Here is a 7,285-nt window from a genome sequence, read left to right on the forward strand (position 1 = left end):
GAGAAATAGGAACACTTTTACACTGTTGGTGGCACTGTATAAACTAGTTCAACTATTGTGGAAGACAGTGTGGTGATTCCTCAAGGATCTAGAACTAGAAATAACATTTGACCCATCCATCCCATTACTGGGTATATACCCAAAGGATTATAAATCATGCTGCTATAAAAACACATGCACACGTGTGCGTGTGTTTATTGTGGCACTATTCACAATAGCAAACACTTGGAAGCAACCCAAATGTCCATCAGTGACAGACTGGATTAAGAAAATTTGACACATATACACAATGAAATACTATGCAGCCATAAAAAATGATGAGTTCGTGTCCTTTGTGGGGACATGGATGTAGCTGGAAACCATCATTCTCAGCAAACTATCACAAGAACAGAAAACCAAACACCGCATGTGCTCACTCATAGGTGGGCATTGAACAATGAGATCACTTGGACACAGGAAGGGGAACATCACACACTGGGGCCTGTTGTGGGGTGCGGGGAGGGGGGAGGGATAGCATTAGGAGATATACCTAATGTAAATGACGAGTTAATGGGTGCAGCACACCATCATGGCACATGTATACATATGTAACAAACCTGCACATTGTGCACATGTACCCTAGAACATAAAGTATAATAATAATAAAAAAAGAAAATGTACCAAATAAAAATAAAATTAAAATTAAAAAATTTAATAAAATTAAATAAAAATAAAATTAACAAATTAATATTCACAAAGCATCTACAGCAGTGCTCATCAATGGAGGAATGGATAAAGACAATGTAGTATGTATACATAGGGGAATATTATTCAGCCATAAAAATAACGAAATCCTGTCATTTGCAGCAATATGGAATGGGACTATGGATGGTTATTATGTTAAGTAAAGTAACCCAGACAGAGAAAAACAAATATCTCATCTTGTAACTCATATGTGGGAGTTTTAAAAAGTGATTCTTTTATGATAGAGAGTAGATTGGGGGTGACTAGAGGCTGCGAAGGGTGTAGGGAAGGAGGGGATGAAGAGAGGTTGATTAATGGGTATGTATGTATATAGTTTGATAGAAGAAATCAGACCTAGTGTTTGATAGATCAGTATGGTGACTGTAGCTTACAATAATCTGCCACATATTTCAAAATAGCTAGAAGAGAATAATTTGAATGTTTAAAGCATAACAAGAAGACAAATATTTAATATAATGGATATTACAATTACACTGATTTGATCTTTACAAATTATATCCATTTTTAAATTATCACATGTATCCCTTAAATATTTACATCTATTATGTAGCAATACAAGATAAAATTAAAAAATTAATATTCACAAAGCATCTGTTGCAATAGTGCTTGATACGTAAGTGCCATTGTGAGCTTTTATTTTTTCAGTCAGCTTTTAGATTTATTATACTACTATTTTCTTTTTTTTTTTTGAGACAGAGTCTCGTTCTGTCGCCCAGGCTGCAGTGCAATGGCGTCATCTCCGCTCACTACAAGCTCCGCCTCCCGGCTTCACGCCATTATCCTGCCTCAGCCTACTGAGTAGCTGGAACTACAGGCGTCCACCACCACGCCCAGCTAATTTTTTGTATTTTCAGATGGGGTTTCACCGTGTTAGCCAAAATGATCTCAATCTCTTGATGTCGTGATCCGCCCGCCTTGGCTTCCCAAAGTGCTAGGATTACAGGCGTGAGCCACCGTGCCTGCCTTTCTATGTTTCAATTTTAACTTCTTGAGTTTGATGCCGCATTATTTACTTTTATTCTTGCTTATTTATTAAGATAAATATTTAAGGTTGTGAATTTTCCTCTGAGCACTGCTTATGTTGTCTCTTAAAAGTTCTTATAAGTATCCTGATGGGAGTAGGGGTTTTATTTTCTGATCATGTCATTAATTTCTAGTTTAAATGCATTGTGGCAGATTGTATTTTCTGTTTTATTGTTAGATTTTGGAACTTAAAAAATATTTTTAGACCTAACATTTGTTCAGTTTTTGAGAATCAGCAAGGATGTGTGAAAAGAAGGAGTATTATCTGTTTTCAGATATGTTGTTTGATATATATTAATTAGATTTTCTTTATTATGTTTTTAATGTCTTTTATATTCTTAATTATTTTTCGTTATCTATCATGACAACAAAGTGTAAAAACGAATAAAATCTTCAGCTTCTAACATGTTTCTGTTTCTCTTGAAGGTTTTATTTTATTAATGTTGATAGTGTATTTTTTGATGCATAGATATTTGTACTGGTTAAATCATCATGGTGAACTACACTTTTCTACATTGTGAAGGAGCCTTCTTTTTTTAATTTAATACTTTTGCTGTGAATTAAAGTTGGTTGTTCGATAAATTGATATCTTTTTTGTTTTTTTTTAACTTGGTATACCATTGCTTATTTTATTTTTTAGCATTTTTAAATTATTTTGATTTGAGGTGACTCTTAAATATAAAACAAGAGTTGCATTTGGGTTTAAGATCCAATCTGAACGTCTTTGTGTTTTAAATAGGTGACTTTAGCCTGTTTACTTAAGTTGCTAACAATTAATATACTTGGACCTAGTTCTGACATGTTATGTTAAAACAATTTCACTATGTGATCTGCTTATTTTTCTTTATTCATTGGATTTTTTTTAAGAATTAAAAAAGTTTGTAATTTTGTTCTGGTTATAGTTATTATTTTATAGAATAGTTTTAGTCATCTATTTCAGTAGATAGTATCTATTCATTTTCCACTATGAGCAATAATGAAATTATTCTTTTTCCCCCCACATCTTCTTCTTCCTCTCCTATTATATAGGTGTGATTTCTAGCTGGTTGTATTGTCATAATTGACATTTATCTTAGTGCTTTTAGATATATTTATAACTTTATTGATTTGTTTACTTTAACTGATTTTTTTTTCCACCAGCTATTAAAGAAAAGGAAATTAACGTACTTCTACTGCTGGCCATTTTGTTTTTGACCCTCTTCTTCCCAACTTTAGTTAAAGAATTTTAAATTATAATCTGACATCTGTTTTGATTTTACTTTTACATACATAAGTAATTTTTTGATATTAGTAGACTTAATTTTTTTAGGAACATTATAGATTTATAGAACGATTATGCAGATAGTACAGAGTTCCCATATCTACCCTCCCTTCAGAGTTTCCCCTGTTATGAACATCTTGCTTTAACATGGTGTGCTTGTTACAATTGATGAACCATTATTGATGGATTATTAACTGAAGTTTATTTTATTTTTTATTTATTTTATTATTTTTTATTTTTTTTTTGAGACGGAGTCTTGCTTTGTCACCCAGGCTAGAGTGCAGTGGCCGGATCTCAGCTCACTGCAAGCTCCGCCTCCCAGGTTCACGCCATTCTCCTGGCTCAGCCTCCCGCGTAGCTGGGACTACAGGCGCCCGCCACCTCGCCCGGCTAGTTTTTTGTATGTTTTAGTAGAGACGGCGTTTCACCATGTTAGCCAGGATGGTCTCGATCTCCTGACCTCGTGATCCGCCCGTCTCGGCCTCCCAAAGTGCTGGGATTACAGGCTTGAGCCACCGCGCCCGGCCTAACTGAAGTTTATTTTTTACGTTAGGGTTCACTTTTTGTTGTGCAGTTCAATGGGTTTTGACAAATGCACAATGTCATATATTTACCATTACAGTATTATTTGGAATAGTTTCATTGCTCTAAAAATCCACTGTGCTCCAACTGTTCATCTGTCTCTCCTTTCCCTTCCCCTTGGCAACAATTGATATTTTTACTGTTTTTATAGTGTGCCTTTTCCAGAGTGTCACATAGGTGGAATCAAACAGTATGTAGCTTCCTCAGACTGGCTTCTTTTACTTAGCAATATGCATTTAGGTTTCCTCCATGTTTTTTCATGGCTTGATAGATTTTTAAAAATGATAACCTCTTTTATTTATATAGAATTATAAATTACAAACTATTATTTTGCTTAATCCATTTAACCACCAAGTAAGGGAGACAGACTAGAGGATATTAGCTCCATTTTACAGGCAAGAGTGGAAACACTGGTCTCATATTTAGTATGAGACAGAGCTGGGATATGATCATGCCCCTGCACTCTAGCCTGGGCAATGGAGTGAGACCTTGTCTCTAAAAAAACCAAGACAGAGCTGTGATGTAAGCCCTGGGCTTCCATACTCACAACTGCTTCCCTCTCTCCCATGACTTTGTGATACATCATTTGAAAGTAACCTGATTTCGTAGTGTTTTATAGTAGAAGAGTAACATCTGTTCCTGGCAGTTTAACTCTGGAGCCAACCAACCTAATTACCTCATAACCTGGCACATTTTAAGGCATTGTTATACCTCTAACTTAATGTCACAGCTATATTTGAGGGCTCCATGAATCAAAATTGCAGCAAGCTGATCTGAAAGGACCAGGAAACACAATGGTCAAGCATATTTTCAAGTTTAATCTAGATTTGAAGCATCCTCACCAGTTGCTCTGATGGCAAGCAGAGGCAACTAAGTGAATGGAATAGAGGGAAGGCCCATTTAATAGAGGTGGATATTGGTCAAAAAAATACAAGCAGTATCAGACCCCTTTTTCAGGATTAAAATTCCTGGAAGCTCTGTTGCTGGACTACTGTATCATTACCAGCAAGACAGACGGCAATGCTTCTGGAGTCTAGAATATGCAAGGAAAAGGTCAATTAAGCTGCCTGCCTGGGGCCTAGGAAGCCTAATAGAGCTAATTTCATCTATGCAAACCAAGAAAATGATTCACTCCTTCCAGATCTGTGTTTTAAGGAGAGGGATGATCATCAGGGAAACCAAAATTCCATCTTGAAGCCCAGGGGGAATAATGGTGGGTATTTCCCAGTGTTATAGATGGTGCAGAGGGCAACACAACATGCCACTCTGAAGGGAAGAAGCTATCTTGGTAACCAGAGACTAGCAAGGTCAAGGCCTGGGTGACCAATCCTGATAAGAGCAGGACTCCCTCATATAAGGTCCCTGAGGAGAAGGGTTTATGAACATTATAAAACTGCAAGCAAAATTTCGCATGTTTTCCTGGTGAAGGGACCCTTCATTCTCAAATCCTGAGTCAGCAAAAAGGACTAAGCCAGTTGCAGGCTAGGATTAAAAAGCCACCAGATAGACTTAGACCCAGGTAAGTCTGAGAACTCGCAAAGCCATGACTGAAAAGTTGGAACATGGATTCACAGTGGGGACAAGTGAACACTTGCTTTTGTGCTTGTCTTCATAATTGTATTTCAAGTCTTTTCAAAATAAGACCCTAGGACTCCCCAGTTTAAGTATGCCCCTGGGCTTGGTCCACTGCTGCAGGAGTTTTAGGGGTCCTTGTACAAATGCTTGAGTCATTTATTCACCAACATTAAACCCTAGGGTAGAAAATGAGACAAAACAAGACTCCTTCCTCCATAGCATGTGCTGATTTCAGAGGAGGCAGCAGTCAACTTGGAGAATACTGGACATTTTCCTTGGAACTGGACTGTGATGAGAGGTGACTGCCATGAATACAACCTACTATCTTTTCTCTGGCCCTTCCCTTCCAGTTTTTGAAGACAGAGCAGAAAATAATCTTTCAAGATACTTGATAATTTCAAAAAACAAAAACATGTGCTTCCAATGCACTGTGCTTTCAGAAATTCTGGGTCTATTTCAGTTGGAGAATGAGCCGATTGATGTGTTCACCCTGATAACCAGGTGAGCCCATATCCTTGAAGAAGTCCACTCTATTATTGGTAGCATGATGGGCCATTGAGAGGTAGAAAGGGCACAGGAACCTTGAGATCTCTTGGAAATTCTTCCCAGGGAAGGCCATTTCATGAAGGAGGTCTTCCAATCAAATGACACCAAACCTTCCCAGGTGCTCCTCAGTTGCTATGTTGTCTGATGGAGGGATGGTCTTATTCTTAACCTTGGCTTGTACACGTTTCAAAATGAGTTCCTGGACAGACTTCAGATTTGGAAATCCCCAGGTCACATAAATTTCCACTTTTAGGCTCTGGGGAGTGACTTTGACAGACACCACAGAAAATCTTCAGAACTCTTGCAGTGTTCCTCTGCACCAGTGAACTCACCCCATTAATCCTTTGGATGTGTAAAACAGAGGCCAATAAAAGTTTATCTGGCGATTCTAAGGCATGAGGCTTCACTTCTAGTCATAGGAGATGCACCCTGTCACATTTCTGCTGCTAGGAATATGTAGGACCAATTCCAGTCACTTAAACCTGAGTCTTTTTCCTTACCTCTGCTCATTCTTTACCAGAAGTGCCTACTTTGCCTGGATGGCTTTGAGGGCTTGATAAGCCTCCGTCTTTTTCAGGAGATATTCTGGAATCAAAGGGAATTTTTTTTTTCTTTGCTCTTGCTCTGCCATCTTTCTAGGCTGCAGCCACTGATCACACATATCCCCTGATCCTGCACATGCATGCCCTGTAGGAGACAGAGTGGTCTGCCAGCAGGGACAGCAAGAGACTAGCTATCTGAGGCCAACTGAGGCTCCATGGCACTGCCATATCATTCCAGATCGATTTTTTTTTTATTTGTAGATGTCTGGTTATTGCAGCACTATCTGCTGAAAAGACTGTCCTTTCTCCATTGAATTCTTCTTGTTTCTTTGTCAAAGATGAGTTGAATGTATTTATGTGGGTTTATTTCTGGGCTCTCCTTTCTGTTCCACTGATTCATGTGTCTGTTCTTTTACCAATGCCACACTGTCTTGATTGCTGTCGCTGCATAGTAAGTCCTTGAAGTTAGTGTTACTTCTTGGACTTTGTTCTTCTTCCACATTGTGTTGGCTATTCTGGGTCTTTTGCCTTTGCATATAAACCTTAAAATTATTTTGTTGATATCCATAGAATAACCAGCTGGGATTTTGATTGGGATTGTGTTGAAACTATAGATCAGGTTGGGAAGAACTGACACCTTGATAGTGGTGTCTTTCTATCCATGAACATGGAATATCTATTTATTTTTAAAAGATCTTCTTTGATTTCTTTCATCAGAGTTTTGTAGTTTTCCTCATAGATCTTGTACATATTTTGTTAGACTTAAACCTAAATATTTCATTTTTTATGCTCATGTAAAGAGTATCATGTTTTTAATTGCACATTCCAGTTGTTCATTGCTGATATTTAGGAAAGCTATGGACTTTAAAAAAATATTAACCTGATATGCTTCAACTTTGCTATAGTGATTTCAAATTCCACTAGTGTCCTTGTTAGTGTCTTTCCTGTTTTTGAGTTTCCCTAGAAATTCCTTAAGTAGAATCTGAGTTTTGCAGTTCTTTCAGCTGTAATC

General features: G+C 37.5%; 1 pseudogene; it reads right to left on the minus strand.

The window, feature by feature from the left end:
• Positions 1–5,636: 5,636 nt before the first annotated feature.
• On the minus strand, positions 5,637–6,362 carry LOC100429376 (ribosomal protein uL30-like pseudogene; annotated as a pseudogene).
• Positions 6,363–7,285: the final 923 nt, after the last annotated feature.

This window comes from Macaca mulatta, chromosome 2 (assembly GCF_049350105.2).
Source record: "Macaca mulatta isolate MMU2019108-1 chromosome 2, T2T-MMU8v2.0, whole genome shotgun sequence".
Classification (NCBI taxonomy): domain Eukaryota; kingdom Metazoa; phylum Chordata; class Mammalia; order Primates; family Cercopithecidae; genus Macaca; species Macaca mulatta.